This window comes from Dermochelys coriacea, chromosome 4 (genome assembly GCF_009764565.3).
Source record: "Dermochelys coriacea isolate rDerCor1 chromosome 4, rDerCor1.pri.v4, whole genome shotgun sequence".
Classification (NCBI taxonomy): Eukaryota; Metazoa; Chordata; order Testudines; family Dermochelyidae; genus Dermochelys; species Dermochelys coriacea.
Window position 1 is genome coordinate 138,549,591 of NC_050071.1, and position 17,369 is coordinate 138,566,959.

At 45.1% G+C, this 17,369-nt stretch overlaps 1 long non-coding RNA gene across 1 annotated transcript; it reads right to left on the reverse strand.

The window, feature by feature from the left end:
• Positions 1-523: 523 nt before the first annotated feature.
• On the reverse strand, positions 524-6,724 carry LOC122459760. Its single transcript, XR_006280644.1, has 3 exons — positions 6,399-6,724; positions 4,598-4,765; positions 524-1,282 (listed from the first exon to the last, which is right to left on the reverse strand). It is a non-coding gene; the product is annotated as an uncharacterized LOC122459760 (long non-coding RNA).
• Positions 6,725-17,369: the final 10,645 nt, after the last annotated feature.

The following is a 17,369-nucleotide window of genomic DNA, read 5'->3' on the forward strand; positions in this document are numbered from 1 at the left end:
TTTTTCTTATATAGGCTCCTATTACCCCCCACTCCCATCCTGATTTTTCACATTTGCTGTCTGGTCACCCTAGTTATGAGGGCAGTACAAGATTCTGTATGCAATGGAGTCGAATCAAACAGGATTTAGGCTGGTATCATTGGCAGATCATAGTGGACGGGGGCAACACAAACAAGTTCATCGGGGCAGGTGAGGGGTAAAAGCCAAGATAAATGTTGGAAGTTTTATAGAGAATGGAGAGCGATTATTATTCCTCAGCACTGCAACCAAAAACTACATCTTCTGTACAGATCGCATCCTGTCATGTAAACATGCAGCCTACAGAGGTCACAGGTCCAGATGCAGCGTTGCCTGGCTGCTTAAATCAAGCTGGAGCACCTCCTGCTCAGAATTGTACCTCTATTAAAAATGAGAGCAGGTATAGCCCCCCTTGTACAACTGCGTGGGCTGAGTTTTAGTTACATGAATAATGAACGACTACGAAATGCAGAACCACCAACAGTAATAGACAAAATGACTAACTTTTAATAGGTTTATGCAAGGGAATCTCATGTTTGTACATTGAATAATAAGATTCATCTCATATATTCATCACCCTGACTCAAAGAATACATACCATTTTACTGTACAAACACACTTTTAAGCCCCATAACACTGTACCAAATAAACCTAGAGGGAGACAACAGAGTCAGCATTATTAAAAAGTAGCACCATAGAGGTCAGATCTATGGAAATTTTTCTTTCCAAACAACAAATCCCTGAAGGTACAAAATGTCCAAGGTGTTTCTAAACAGTAACACATTGAAAACTTTGTCCATGTCACTGGCTTCTTCTCTATATTTTGAAAAGAGTTTATGGAAATGACCATATATATTTAAGTATGCAGCTTATCCAATGACAAAGTTACGTATGTTGCTAACAGCATTGCAACAGAATTCTAGAAACACTGGGCAAGTTCCTCAGGTGCTATAAATTGGTGTTGTTCAATGACTTCAAGAGAGCTACACTGGCTGCACAGCACCTGGACAAAAACTGTTGCTTTCTTTGATTTTGATCTCCCCAACAATCTCAGAAGGATGTAAATCTTTTCCATAGACCGTCGTTGACCAGATGCTAAATATGGACGTGAGGCTTTCTAAAATAAAGGCTGCGATGGTTAAGTAGAAACTTTCTCCCAGTGACGTTGCATAGTGGTGCTTATTTAACAAATTTTTGATACTAGGTTTCTGGATGATTGTAAAGATCCAAGTACAAAACCCCAGAACTAATGCACAAAGAATGGCTGTGAAAAGAGAGTAAAGAAAAGAAAAACAGTGACTTTATGGCAGTGATTCACAACCGATAATACCTATAGCGGTGCTATAGTTCACCAGCCTCCCTCCCTTCCTAATGAGTTAGAATCATAGAAGATTAGGGTTGGAAGAGACCTCAGGAGGTCATCTAGTCCAATACCCTGCTCAAAGCAGGGCCAACACCAAACTAAATCATCCCAGCCAAGGCTCTGTCAAGCTGGGCCTTAGAAACATAAGGATGGAGATTCCACCATGTCCCTAGGTAACCCATTCCAGTACTTCACCATCCTTCTAGTGAAATAGCATTTCCTACTATCCAACCTACACCTCCCGCACTACAACTTGAGACCATTATTTCTTGGTCTGCCATCTGCCACCATTGAGAACAGCCGAGCTCCATCCTCTTTGAAACCCCTCCCTTCAGGTAGTTGAAGGCCCCGAGTGCCAACTCCCAAAGCAACATCACATTGCCTGCTTCCCATTCAGTTCTATCCTCCAAAGCAGCACATGGAGTAGCCCAAGCTACAGTGCAGATCAGGGAGTGTACAGGTGGTTAAGGATTGTTTGGTTATGTAGCCTTTCCATCCCCAACTCAACGGAGAGCGGGGTTGGGCTAGGATTGTGATAATCCTCCATTTGAAGAGGACAGAGCTTTCCTCTTTTTTGGAAGAGGCTTAATTTGGCTGGACCCTGGAGAGGGTGAGGGACCTGCAGGACTGAGAGGATTTGGGAGCTGGAAGCATATGATCAGTTTGTTTCTGTTTGCAGACATGAGCCTCCCCATTACCCCAGTTTCAGGTTAGGATAAGAGCATGATGAGCCTTGTCACTTTGCTAGCACATTTTATAATGCCTGGCAAGATTTTCACTCTGAAGCCATTAGGCACAAACATGCTAGAGGACAAGATGAACGCAGCTCCTGGCTCACATAAAGGGGCTATAAGGTAAAAGCAATACCAGCACAAAGAGATCTAGTCTTTGAGGCCTGGTGGCAGAGGGGATTTTCAAAAGGTATTTATGAGCCTAAAACTGCAGTTAGGCACCTTGATCAGTTAGGCACATATACTTTTTTATGCAAAGAATGTTATGCACCACCCAGTCCCCTGACAGACAGGTGGGAGAGAGACAGACAAAGAGAACAAATCCTGACCTGTACCCTCATAGCTATTAACAGGCAGAACTAGGACCCTGTGTGTTGTGCTGAAGGTGACCACAACTCCTGGTTACTGGGTCCTTTCAGTGAGTCATTGACCAGACAATGGGGCGGGGGGTCAGTCAGGCTGCCACTTCCCCTGCCATGGAGCACTCCCTAGTAGCTCTCCTATGAAAAGACTGTATCCTAGATCAATTTCTTCACCAAGAGTGTGACCCAGAAATGCATCTTCAGGGGAGTCTACAAAACCGCCCACTTCCTCTTTGTTCTGGGTGCTGTGGATGGCACACGTATCAACATGAGGCCCACAGGATAGCAAGTTGTTGATGGCCATCTGTAAGGATGTGCTTTCCAGATGGCCCATTTAAAAATATTCTGTAGGTAACCATCCCAAGAACATTGCTATGATTATTATTATTGTTATTATGATTATGATTATTATTATTATTGTTATTAATAATAACAAACACAAATGCGGCTATTTCATCAATCAAACTGTGTCCGTTACCGCCTGTCTAGGTACTTATATGATTCCCATTGATATAGCGTCAGAGTGCCTCACATATAGGTTTGATGGAAAAAATTTGGACAATAGGGTTTCATCCAAATTGAAATTTTCTACTGGAAATGATCGATTTCACCAAAAATGTTTGTCAGGGAAAGTCAAAATGAAATGTTTCACTTCTGGTTGAGTCAATGTTAATTTCTGCATGAGGTGTTGTAGCTGTGTTGGTCCCAATTGCTGGGTCTGCCTGAGTCACCATGGTGACTCATGAGTGGAGGAGTTTTGAGTCCCTAATGCCTCCATTCTCCCCTGTGGGCCCGGCTCCCAGCCTGGACTACATTTCCCATGATGCACTGAGATTTCTGGCTGTCGTTGAGACCCCCAGTGTATTGTAAGAGTACCATGATAAACGGTAATGGCTCATCCACAGGTAGAGATCATGATGCATCATAAGAAATGTCCTCAGGCCAGAGAGCAGGGCCAATAATGGAAAATGGGGGCGTGAGGAACCTGGAACTCCAATGGGGCAGCCACAGAGAGTTACGTCAGCCTGACCTGAAACAAAAAACATTTCATACTGCAGGTCAGAAATTCTATTTTTTCTTTAAATCAGCTCTGGTCACAAACTTTGAGTTTATCCTCATAATACCACTGTGAGATAGGGAAGAGCAAAGGGCAATTATGTGACTTGCCTAAATTTGTACAATAATCCTGGGAACTGAACCTCAACCACCTGAGTCTCAAACAAGTACCTTCATCACAAAACCATCCCTTATTCCCCCGACTAAAAAATGAACATGATATCGATGGAAGCTTTAATTTAATAGAACTCTCTCATACGTTTGCAACCACCTGGAACCCATCTTGCCTAGGGGTGTTTTAAGAAATGACACTCAGCCTTCTATAAAAAACACACCTCTATTTACACTCCAGCTTTCGCAGAACCAGGCGTCTCTCTACAACTGTGTTAGCTCCTGCCATGATACTGTGCCAATTACATGGGCAACAAGAAGATTCTTTTCTTTCTGTTGCAGGACTACATTCTGCGATCAGTTTCTGCTTAAGAGCAGTTTTCTTAAAAGGGCATGATCAAAACAAAAACATCATCATAAGCTATTAAAACTGAAAATGAACAATGGCTGATTTATAGATGCATAGATTTTAAGGCCATCAGGGACCATTGTGATCAGCTAGTTGCTCTTCATGCTGGCTGTTTACTTATTGCATTTGATTCCCCTGGGACAACAACTTTTTAATAAGAATGTTTTTATAGAAATCCATTAGAAGCAGCATCCCAAACCAATAGCAGAACCAGCACAACTCAAGTGGCCCAGAAGTGAGCAACCTGTGTGTGTTACCAGGCTGGTAAATTTCACTTTTGAATCTAGTTGCATTCACCTTCTGGTTCTCCTGCACTAGCCCAATGCTGTTGCTGTTTAGGATTTCAAGCCTGCTGAGGAAAACTTACATGTATTCAAAAATGAATGAACATTTTTTAAAAAAATCAAACAGGAAAACTCTTGTATTCATATTAAGTTTTACAAAAACCCAATATACTTTCTTAAGACAGAACATTTGGTGGTTTAAATTAAGTTGAAAGTACCTTTTTAATGTAGGTTACAAAAATCTGTTCAACTAACAAAGTTACCTGACAAAATATGTAGGACGGTTGCAATGATTAGACGTGCCACTCCTAGCTTCTTTATCTCTATGAAGTCAAGGAGGAAAGCCATGAAGCCAGCCAACACACTCAGGAAACAAGTTCCCATCATCAAACCTATGAAGACCCATTGATCCGTAGACAGGAGAACAATTTCTTCAATCAAAACAAAAAAAGCAGAATGAATACAGGACAACATGAAATTAAATTGAATGAATAAAGTACAAGACAACAGTGCCTGAAGAGTTCTCTTAACTCTTTCCCTGTATCCTGGGCTCTTTCCACTTGCTGTGCTGCCATTGGCCATCAACATTGTTGAAACTAATGGACTTCTATAGCCTGTAGATTCAGGCTGATGGCACCATATATTGAGCCTGTAGATCTTCGGCAGGATGCACCTAGAACATTCAGTGATGAACTCATTATCTCTTTGAGTAGTGGTGCATCGTATCCGTCTCTTGCCTTGTATTTAGATTGTAAGCCCTTCAGGGCAGGGGCTCTCTCTCTTTTTATATATGTACAATACAATGGGGTTCTGGCCTCTCTGCACTATCATGATACAAATAATAATATGAATAAGAGAGAGTTGAGTCCTGACACTTCTATCTTCAGAATCCCTCCAGGCTAGAAAGAATATCCTTCCCATTCTTCCTTCTCTGGATTGGGGGTGAAAGTCCTCCTGTTGCATCCCATCTAAGCAGATGTCATACGCATGGGTGCTACCCCTTTTCAGCCTGGTGAGCAGAGGGAATAAGAAAACCAGAATGGAACGCTTGGTAACCCAAGTTATTCAAACTGGCTCCGGCATTTTCAGCTCTCTAGCCCACTAAGGCTACATGGTTAACAACTCACCAAGGCCCTGATTCAGCAAAGAACTTAAAGCATGTTCTCAAGCCCATCCCTCTTTAGCAAAACACTTAAGTACATGCTTAAGTCCCATTGAATAATAATAAATAATGCCTAGCTCTTTTATTAAAAAAAAAAAGGAGTACTTGTGTCACCTTAGAGACTAACAAATTTATTTGAGCATAAGCTTTCAAATAAATCCGATGAAGTGAGCTGTAGCTCACGAAAGCTTATGCTCAAATAGATTTGTTAGTCTCTAAGGTGCCACAAGTACTCCTTTTCTTTTTTGCGAATACAGACTAACACGGCTGCTACTCTGAAACCTAGCTCTTTTATAGTGCTTGTCAGCAGCAGACCTTAAAGTACTTTACAAAGGGGGTAACCATCATCCCATTTTACAAATGAGGAAACTGAGGCAGGGAGCAACAATGTTGTTTGCCTAAGGTCACCCAGTCGGCTGGTGGGCAATGCCAAGAAGTCAATGGGAAATCAGATTTGTGGTGGCAAGGCAAATTTGGTGCTCTGTGAATAGTTCAATTGTGTTTGTGTTTATGATTTATGGCTGGGGACCCTAGAGCCTGGGATACGCACTACAGATTTCCATTGATCTAAAGCTAATGGAAAGACTTCAAAGGGGGCTTAACAGACCTTTTTTTTTTTTAAGAGGATAGAAATATAAAGTTACAAAACCCTGGACTCTCTGGGGAGAACAGGAGATGATCCATTGGAACTTGTATCCATAGAGACCAACCAAAAGGCCACCAGATTTTGTAAATTTGAGAGCAGCACTCAGAGAGTCAATATGGATTCAAGAAAAGATATAAGAGTTGTTCTGTTAGAAGAACAAGTGGATGAGTATCGTATCAAAGAGGACACACCTATAGGTTTGCTAGCACATTTGAAACAACTGCCCTAGTTTTCATTCTTAAGTGATCCAACACACCTTGCTAGATATTAACATGAGCTTGGCCTGTGCTCCACATAGAGGGGGTAAAATGTCAGAGCCACTGTTACAAAACAGTGGGTCCTGATTTCATCTCTGAAAACTTGCATTCAGATCCTGTTTTATGAAGACACAAGTGAAAAATGTACTTGGTAATTTTAGACACACAGGGGCTGATATAACACACACAGGGGCTTGGGCATTGATTGGTGGAGCTGTGTGAGTGAGAGATATTCACCACAGAGACAGAGGCACAGAAAAGACAACAAGGAACACACCACACACAAGCACTGGTAGCATAGAACCATAGGACTGGAAGGGACCTCGAGAGGTCATCTAATCCAGTCCCCTGCACTCAAGGCAGGACTAAGTATTATCTAGACCATCCCTGACAGGTGTTTGTCTAACCTGCTCTTAAAAATCTCCAATGATGGAGATTCCACAACTTCCCTAGGCAATTTATGCCAGTGCTTAACCACTCTGACAGTTAGGAAGTTTTTCTTAATGTCCAACCTAAACCTCCCTTGCTGCGATTTAAGCCCATTGCTTCTTGTCCTATCCTCAGAGGTTAAGAACAAAAATTTTTCTCCCTCCTCCTGGTAACAACCTTTTATGTACTTGAAAACTGTTATGTTTTATGATAAATGAAAGGACTAGGGGTATCTACCTTTTATGGACACCCATCCAGCCAATTAGCTACAAAATCCCTTTTAGTAGCTGTTCTCTACTTGCTTTACCTGTAAAAGGTTAAAAAGTCTGACTGCATGCATAGGTAAAAGGAAGTGAGTGGGCACCTGGCCAAGAGAGCCAATGGGAAGGCTAGAACTTTTAAAAATTGAAACAAGACTCCCCTTTTGTTGTTGTTGTTCTCCGGAGAGACAGAGCAGCAATGCTGTAAGAAGCTTTGAGCCAGGTTTGAAAAATCATCAGATCAAACTGTGATGGGATTCACCACCGTGGCGCCTCCCGCTGGTGACTCCGGGAATTAGCTCAGTCCATGTGGAGTGCCTTTCACCGGTGGCGTCCCATCAGTCTCTCGCCCGCCATTGGTGTCTGGACCCGCATTTCTCCGCTCGGCAGTGTCCTCTTCAGGACACTGCCCTCCGACAGTGCCCCTTAGTCCATGCTCACCCCCTTCGGGGGCGAGAGGGAGATTAACAGAAGTCTCCTGGTTCACCCCTGCTGCAGTGGCCAATCGCACCCCAAAGTCTAACACCTTCCCTCAGGGGTCTGGTGCAGTCCATTATGGCCACTTCCCACAGCCACATGCAAGATAAGTGGGAAGGGGACTCAGGCCCGCCCACTACTCTGGGTCCCGACCCAGGGACCTCTAGCGACAGCTTCCCTGCCTTCCTTCTCTCCCCTCTTCTGTCAGCTCTCCCTGGGTCACTTCCCCTCTGATCCCTTTGCACCCTCTAGGCCCTTCTGGTCAGGGCCCACAGCCTGGCAGGTAACAGGCTGGAGCTTTCCTATACTCCCCTGAGTCTGCTCAACACTGCACTGTCCTGGGTGCTGGTCTCCTTGCTCAGGAGACTGACTTTCCCTGCAGGAGTTCTGGGAGAGACTGCCTTCTCCTCTCAAGGGCAGCCTTTATATAGGGCTGAGCTCAGGCCTGATTGGCTCTCTAACAGGCCCTCCCTGATTGGCTGCTGCTTTGCGCAGCCTCTCTGGCCTGTCTTTGCCCACTCTCACAGGGGGGTGGGGCACTTGCCCCACCACACATACCTAGAAACTACTCATTTGAAAGCCCAGCTATGTAAGTAGATCAGAAAATGTCTAGAAAGATGCAATTAGGTTTCTCTCTTTTATTTCTTTATGGCTTGTGGACTCCTCTGTGCTAACCCCGGCTGCTTTTGTTTTGCTTGTAACCTTTAAGCTGGAGCTCAAGAAAGTTTTTTTTGACGCTTAATCCTTGTAAGGGGTTCTTTTTCAAATCTAGCAATAGTCTGAGTTTTTAGATGCATTTCCTTTATTTTTGTTTTTAATAAAATTAACGTTTTTTAAGAACAGGATTGGATTTGTGTGTCTTAAGAGGTTTGTGTAAATGTTGTTTAATTAGCTGGTGGCAACAGCTGATTTCCTTTGTTTTTCTCTCTCAGCTCTTCCCTGGAGGGGGGAGGAAAGGGCTTGAGGGTACCCCACAGGAAGGAATTCCCAAGTGCGCCTTCTTGGTTTCTAAAAGAGGTTTTTTTGCACTTGTGCGGTGGCAGCATCTACCCATTCAAGGTCAGAGAAAAGCTGTAACCTTGGGAGTTTAATATAAGCCTGGAGTGGCCAGTATTAATTTTTAAAATCCTTGCAGGTCCCCACCTTCTGCACTCATCCTTGACGTATCCCTCCTCCATCTTTTCTTCTCCAGACTAAACAAACCCAATTTTTTAAATCTTCCCTCACAGGTCATGTTTTCTAGACCTTTAATCATTTTTGTTGCTCTTCGCTGGACTTTCTCCACTTTGCCCACATCTTTCCTGAAATGTAGCACAATACTCCAGCTGAAACCTAATCAGCACGGAGTAAAGCAGAATTACTTCTCGTGTCTTGCTTACAACACTCCTGCCAATACATCCAAAAATGATGTTTGCTTTTTTTGCAACAGTGTTACAATGTTGACTCATATTTAGCTTGTGATCCACTATGACCCCCAGATCCCTTTCCAGAGTACCCCTTCCTAGGCAGTCATTTTCCACTTTGTATGGTGGAACTGATTGTTCCTTCCTATGTGGAGTACTTTGCATTTGTCCTTATTGAATTTCATCGTAATTACTTCAGACCATTTCTCCAGTTTCTTCAGCATGACCCTGACAAAAAGCTGAGATAGCTTTTGGGCTAAGTGCTGGCTTGAGAGGAGCTTGGAATTGTGAAGAAAGAAACAGGCTCCTGTGTTTGATTCCTACTGCGTTCATTGAAACACAACTTTGCTGCACATTCTTTGTAAATGAACAAGTCGGCATCAAATAACTTATCTATTATCAATTTCTCCTCCTACAGAAACAACCCTCAGAACCCTGAATATTGGCTAGCCATTTAGTGCAGCCAGCAGATGTTTAATATTCACGGCTACTTTCCAGGTATGTTTCTCTACATGGGATTAGACACAATAGATGTTGGAAGGAACTTTTGGATTTCAGAAGGTACATCAGCTACAAATAATGTTGCTGTGGAGACTTTCTATAGAAATGATTTTTAACCAGTCTATGCTTTGGTTGTCTGTAATCTGTATATCTTGTCTAGGATCAGTCTAGAAAAGCATGCCAATGGGACAGAGGCCTTCAGTGTCTCAGCAGAGGCCTCATAGCCGACTGGTGCAGTCATTAACAACATGGGTGAGTATTTTGTTTAGTTTGGCACCAAGAAGATTTTTTTTTTAACTTTAATAAATTGCACATTCAGCTTCCTGACCTTACTAGGAAACTCTCTGGAAAACTGGTATGTCCCTCCTCAGCCTTCTCTTCTCCAGACTAAATAATCCCAATTTTTTCAATCTTTCCTCATAGGTCATGTTTTCTAGACCGTTCATCCTTTTTGTTGCTTTCCCTCGAGACTTTCTCCAATTTCTCCACATCTTTCCTGAAATGTGGTGTGCAGAACTGGTCACAGTACTCCATTCATAGAATCACAGAAGATTAGGGTTGGAAGAGACCTCAGGAGGTCATCTAGTCCAACCCCCTGCTCAAAGCAGGATCAACTCCAACTAAATCATCCCAGCCAGGGCTATGTCAAGCAAGGCCTTAAAAACCTCTAAGATGCAGATTCTACCACCTCCCTAGGTAACCCATTCCAGTGCTTCACCACACTCCTAGTGAAATAGTTTTTCCTAATATCCAACCTAGACCTCCTCCACTGTAACTTGAGACCATTGCTCCTTGTTCTGTCATCTGCCACCACTGAGAACAGCTGAGCTCCATCCTCTTTGGAACCCCCTTTCAGGTAGTTGAAGGCTGATATTAAATCCCTCCTCATGCTTCTTTTCTGCAGACTAAATAAACCCAGTTCCTTCTCCTCATAAAATCATGTATCCCAGCCCCCTAATCATTTTCATTGCCCTCCGCTGGACTCTCTCCAATTTGTCCACATCCTTTCTGGGGCCCAAAACTGGATGCAGTACTCCAGATATAGCCTCACCAGTGCCAAATAGATGGGAATAATCACTTTCCTCAGTCTGCTGGCAACATTCCTACTAATGCAGCCCAATATGCTGTTAGCCTTCTTGGCAACAAGGGCACACTGTTGACTCATATCCAGCTTCTCGTCCACTGTAATCCTCAGGTCCTTTTCTGCAGAACTGCTGCTTAGCCAGTTGGTCCCCAGCCTGTAGCGGTGCATGGGATTCTTCTGTCCTAAGTGCAGGACTCTGCACTTGTCCTTGTTGAACCTCATCAGATTTCTTTTGGCCCAATCCTCCAATTTATCTAGGTCACTCTGGACCCTATCCCTAACCTCCAGCTTATCTACCTCTCCCCCCATCTTAGTGTTATCTGCAAACTTGCTGAAGGTGCAATCCATCCCATCACCCAGATCATTAATGAAGATGTTGAACAAAACCGGCCCCAGGACTGACCCCTGGGGCACTCTGCTTGATACCGGCTGCCAGCTAGACATCAAGCCATTGATCACTATCCGTTGAGCCCAATGATCTAGCTAGCTTTCTATCCACCTTACAATCTGTTCATCCAATCCATATTTCTTTAACTTGCTGGCAAGAATACTCTAGGAGACCGTATCAAGAAGTAATCCATACACCTCCTGGGTGTGGTGCTCTGTCCCATCTAGTGGTACCAAGACCACATAGAGAGAGAGAATGATTAATGAGTCTGCTCTACAGTCTTAGCTAATAGCTATATGGCTTGAGGCTCATGCACTAAGCTCCAGAAGTCCCAGGTTTGATCCCTCCCAATGACGACTGGGGTCTGTCAGTGTTACAAAAAGTTTTGCCAAAGTCAAGGTATATCACGTCCACTGCTTTCCCCATATCCACAGAGCCAGTTATCTCATCACAGAAGGCAATCAGGTTGGTCAGGCATGACTTGCCCTTGGTGAATCCAGGTTGACTGTTCCTGATCACTTTCCTCTCCTCCAAGTGCTTCAAAATGGATTCCTTGAGGACCTGCTCCATGATTTTTTTCAGGGACAGAGGTAAGGCTGACTGGTCTGTAGTTCCCCGGATTCTCCTTCTTTCCTTTTTTAAAAAGATAGGCTCTATATTTGCCTTTTTCCACTTGCCTAGGACCTCCCCCAATCACCAAGAGTTTTCAAAGATAATGGGCATTTGAGGCCTTTTCAGCACGGAATAGAGTATTTAATCCTGCTGAGGGAAGATTAAATATATCTAGACCATCCCTGGCAAGCGTTTGTCTAACCTGTTCTTAAAAACCTCCTATCAGCAGGATTTCAGATCCACAGTCAGCAGCAGCCTGTTCCAGTGCTTACTGATCCTAATAGTTGAAAGTTTTTCCTAATATCTAACCTAAATATCCCTTTCTGCAAACTAAGTCGATTGCTTATGGTCCTACCCTCAGTGGACATGGAGAACAGTTGATCACAGTCCTTTTTTTAAACTATCTTTCACATATTTGAAGACTGATTTCATCTTCCACGACACCTTCTCTTCTGTACACTAAACTAAACATGCCCCGTTCTTTCAGTCGTTCCTCATAGGCTTTGAAATCTCTTATTTTTGTTACTCTCCTCTGAAATCTCATCAATTTGTTCACAGTCCTCCAGATGAGGTCTCACCAGTGCAGGATAGAGCAGAACAATTACCTCCCTTATCTTACATACATGGTCCTGTTAAATATATCCCAGAATGACATTTGCCTTCTTCACAACAGCAATACACTGTTGGCTCATATTCAATTTGTGATCCACTGTAAGCACTCAGATACTTTTCTGCAATGCTGTTTCCAAGATACTTATACCCCACTTTGTATTTGTGCATTTGCTTTTTCCTTCCTAAGTGTAGTATTTTGCATTTGTTTTTATGGAATTTCATCTTACTGATTTCAGACCAATTCTCAAATTTATCAAGATCATTCTGAATTCTAATCCTGTCCTCCAAACTGCTTGCCAGTGTGGGGTTATCTGCAGTTTTTATAACCATATTCTCCACTCCGCCATCCAAGTTGTTTGTGAAAATATTGACGAGTACTGGACAGACCCCCATAGGACCCTGTAGCGGGGTGGTCACCCCGCTCCTGCCCGGAAGTGGTTAAAGCAGCCCTGGAAAGGGCTGTGGCGGAGAAAAGCTGGGCTGATGGGGAAAGCCACCACAGCTGTAACCAGGGCAATCAGGGCCCAGCTGGCCCTTGTAAGAGGGCAGTGAGCCAGAAGGACTCAAGACAGTCTCTCTCTGGCTCTAGAGAGTAGGACCTGGCTGCCTGGGAAGCTAAGAAGGGTACCTAGGGTGGAGCAGTGCTGGGGAAAGTCAGAGGGAGCTGGGGAGCTCCAGCCTAACAAAGCCCCAGGCTGAGTTAAGGGTTCACAAAGGATATTGGGGCCACAGAGGGACAGCCCAAGATAGGCAGAGGCAGCAGGTCCAAACTCCCCTTGCTGCTGATGAGCGGTCTTGACAGACTGCAGTCTGCCCCAGTGAGCAGGGGCTAGATGGTGACTGGCAGTAGCCACCAAGGGGAGGTGGGGATGAGGGTTCCTGAGTGGGGAGACCCAGATTGGGGGTTGCTGCAGTGGGCAGAACCCCTGGGTAAAGGGCACTGGGAGGGACATGGGGGCCAGCGGCAGGCGAGATATCAGCCGGCAAAGGGCGCTCCAGGGCTGGAAAGAGCTAATTCCCTGGACAAACCAGCAACTGGTAAGTTGTCGCCCCGCCACAGACGCCTACGTGATGTGCCCTCTCAGTTTCACAGTAAACTATTCATATTCTGAATACCCGGTCTTTTAACCAGTTGTGCACCCAACTTATAGTAATTTCATCTAGAGCATATTTCCCTACTTTGCTTATGAAAACATTGGGTTGTATCAAAAGCCTTACTACAGTCCAGCCGTATCATCTCTATTGTTTTCCCTCTCCCCTGTAGGCCAGGTACCCTGTCAAGGAAGGAAATGAGATTGGTGTGGCATGGTCTGTTCTTGGCAAATCCATATTGGCTGTTACTTATTCTCCTGATGCATTGGGCACCCCATGAGATAGATCCAGTCTGGCAAACACTCTACCACTATAATAGGGCAGCCATCTCACAAGAGTTTAAAGTACCCTGCACCTTCTGGAAAGGACCAGCTGAAAGAACAGAGACCATCTCTGAACAAACTCACCCAAGAGAGCCCTGCCCAGACCACCCTTCCCCCTCTCAAAGACAACGGTTCACCCCTCTGCACCCCCGAACAACTCACTGGAGGCAGCCAAGCTCCCCCACTGCCCCTCCCCCTCCCAACTGGGAAATCCAGCCTACTCCTGGGATACCAAAGAGGATGTCTGTCCCCCCCCCGGCGTATGATCCTCCGTGCCAGACCCCTCCCCCTCCCAGTCACCAGGCCTTTCTTTTTTCCTTCTCCCCAGGGTTGCCTACCTCTTACCCTTTAAACCCCTGACCCCTTATCCCTCTTCCCACCCGAGGGTGGGTCCTGTGCACCCCAATCCCGTCTCCGTAGGGCCGTCTCACCTGTGTGCTGAGTTTCGTTCAGCCACTGCTGGGACTGCAGGCGGACTGGCACCCCAAAGACGTAGATGACGGCCCAGTACTCTGATCTTTTCAGCAAATGAAAGGACATGTTGGTCTCCAGCGTGATCCAGGCCAGGTTGGAGATGGCGATGCACAGGGCTGCCATGCCCAGGCACTGGCACGTGGCTGCGGCCAGGCTCTGCTGCGTGGCCATCGACAGCTGCCACAGCTGCTTGTGGATGGAGCGGGCTGGCAGGTGGCCCATGGCCAACAGTCCCAAGTTGTCATCGACCGCCGACGAACCCCCCTCCATTGCCACCTGCTGCCAAGGGGAGCCGGTCCCCGGCCAGTTTACAAAGCAAGGCTGGCTACATTCTGCCCCCAACCGTCTGTGTCACTCCCTTCCCCAGCAGGTCCCGCCCCTTCTGCCCACCAATGGCGGAAGCTGCTGTGGCTTTAGCACCGCCCCTCGCAACCCCGCCCTCTGGTCTTGCTAACACCAATCAGAGGCTACCCCCTTGTCCCAGTCCTTATAGCGACTGTTACCAGCCAGTCCCACGGGCCTGGCCCCTGCCGGCTCCTTGTTAATTATCCCACAGCAGTGCCCCCGCCAGGCTGGAGACCACCGTGTGCTAGGGGCTGTACAGACACATGACAAAAGACAGTCCTGGCCCCCAAGATCTTACCGTCTTGTTTGAGTTGAGATGCCACATGTGGGCGTCACAAACCAAGAGGGCGGAGGAGGGTAAGAGGGCTAGGAGCATGGGCTAGCTCCGTGCACAGCCAGGCGGCCAGGCCTCCTGGAGTATGTCTACATTGTTTCAAATACCACCCCTGGCAGCACGTCTCAGAGCCTGGGTCAACTGACTCGGATCGGTTTTGGGACCAACCTTATTTAATCTTTTTATTACTGACCTTGGCACAAAAAGTGGGAGTGTGCTAATAAAGTTTGCAGATGATACAAAGCTGGGAGGTATTGCCAATTCAGAGAAGGATCGGGATATTATACAGGAGGATCTGGATGACCTTGTAAACTGGAGTAATAGTAATAGGATGAAATTTAATAGTGAGAAGTATAAGGTTATGCATTTAGGGATTAATAACAAGAATTTTAGTTATAATTTGGGGACGCATCCATTAGAAGTAACAGAAGAGGAGAAGGACCTTGGAGTATTGGTTGATCATAGGATGACTATGAGCTGCCAATGTGATATGGCTGTGAAAAAAGCTAATGCAGTTTTGGGATGCATCAGGAGAGGCATTTCCAGTAGGGATAAGGAGGTTTTAGCACCATTGTACAAGGCACTGGTGAGACCTCACCTAGAATACTGTGTGCAGTTCTGGTCTCCCATGTTTAAAAAGGATGAATTCAAACTGGAGCAGGTACAGAGAAGGGCTACTAGGATGATCAGAGGAATGGAAAACTTGTCTTATGAAAGGAGACTTAAGGAGCTTGGCTTGTTTAGCCTAACTAAAAGAAGGTTGAGGGAAAGATATGATTGCCCTCTATAAATATATCAGAGGGATAAATACAGGAGAGGGAGAGGAATTATTTCAGCTCAGCACCAATGTGGACACAAGAACAAATGGGTATAAACTGGCCACCAGGAAGTTTAGACTTGAAATTAGACGAAGGTTTCTAACCATCAGAGGAGTGAAGTTTTGGAATAGCCTTCCAAGGGAAGCAGTGGGGGCAAAAGATCTATCTGGTTTTAAGATTCTACTCGATAAGTTTATGGAGGAGATGGTATGATGGGATAATGGGATTTTGGTAAGTAATTGATCTTTAAATATTCAGGGTAAATAGGACTAATCCCCCGAGATGGGATATTAGATGGATGGGATCTGAGTTACCCAGGAAAGAATTTTCTGTAGTATCTGGCTGGTGAATCTTGCCCATATGCTCAGGGTTTAGCTGATCGCCATATTTGGGGTCGGGAAGGAATTTTCCTCCAGGGCAGATTGGAGAGGCCCTGGAGGTTTTTCGCCTTCCTCTGTAGCATGGGGCATGGTTGACTTGAGGGAGGCTTCTCTGCTCCTTGAAGTCTTTAAACCATGATTTAAGGACTTCAATAGCTCAGACATAGGTGAGGTTTTTCGTAGGAGTGGGTGGGTGAGATTCTGTGGCCTGCGCTGTGCTGGAGGTCAGACTAGATGATCAGAATGATCCCTTCTGACCTTAGTATCTATGAAATCTATGACTCGAGCTGGTGCCATGTGTAGAGTTACCAGCTTTGAAATGGAAAAAAACCCCAGCACCTCCCCCAACCCCCACCACACCCCCAACCCCAAGGCAACTGCAACACCCTCCTTCAACAGCCATTTATAGTGACAAACTCTCTCGCGCACGCACACGGCGTGCTTGCGAGTCGATGGGCAGACATCTGCTGTATTTTCACCAGTTTTGATCCATTATCGCAGATGCTGCGGAAGTGGGAACACGGCAGCTTCTTTAGCTGGACACAAACTTTTAACATTCGATAGCCCCCAAATCTGGCAGATTAAATTTTTCTGGCAACTGGCAAATCCATAAAAAAAAAAACCCCCAGCCAGGCTGGTCAAATACTGGCCAACTGCTCCCTAGCTATGGAGCTAACAGTGGCACTGTAGATGTTCCTGCTTGGGCTGGAGTCTAGGCTCTGAAAGCCGGTGGGGGTCGGGGTCTTGCATTGAATGACTTTGGAGCCAGATAGTGGTTTTGTGAGGTGCACCATCTTCAAAACCTTCACAAATATTACATAATTAATCTCTTAGATCACTCATATGTTTGGTATTGTAGTTTCCTTGCACATCTTTACCCAGGGGGAAATGTGCTGGAGGAGTGTGTTTTGGGGGCTGAGAAAGCCATGTCAGCGTGGCATTTCTAGCACACCACGGTCAGCAGGAGCAAACGTCTAAAGTCATGTCTATTCAAATGCTAAAATTTCTTCCAAGAAGAGCAGATCTAAGAGCCAAGAGGTTATTTATTTAGGATGAAATGCACTGCACCACGGAGAGTCCAGGCAAGGTTCCCTGTGCCAGATAACCCTCTCTCTTTAACCTCTTAATGTGGGGTTTAAATGGTGCCTGGCCTTGCTGCTTGAACTTTGCTCTTCACTGTTGTTTCCATTAGACAAGTTACGCAGGGGGAGCTGCAAAAGGAAGCTTGCACTGAACAATGGACATGATTTTGATTTGTTACGTCCTGAGTAACAAATTACTGGATTCAATGGCGCACTACTGGATTCAATGGCATTACTTTGCAGTATTAAAATATGACCTGATCTCTGTTACTTACACTTTTAACTTTAAAAATCAACTCACAAGTTGTTTTTTAAAAAAAAAAAAAAAAACAACAACTCACAGGCGCTCAAAAGTC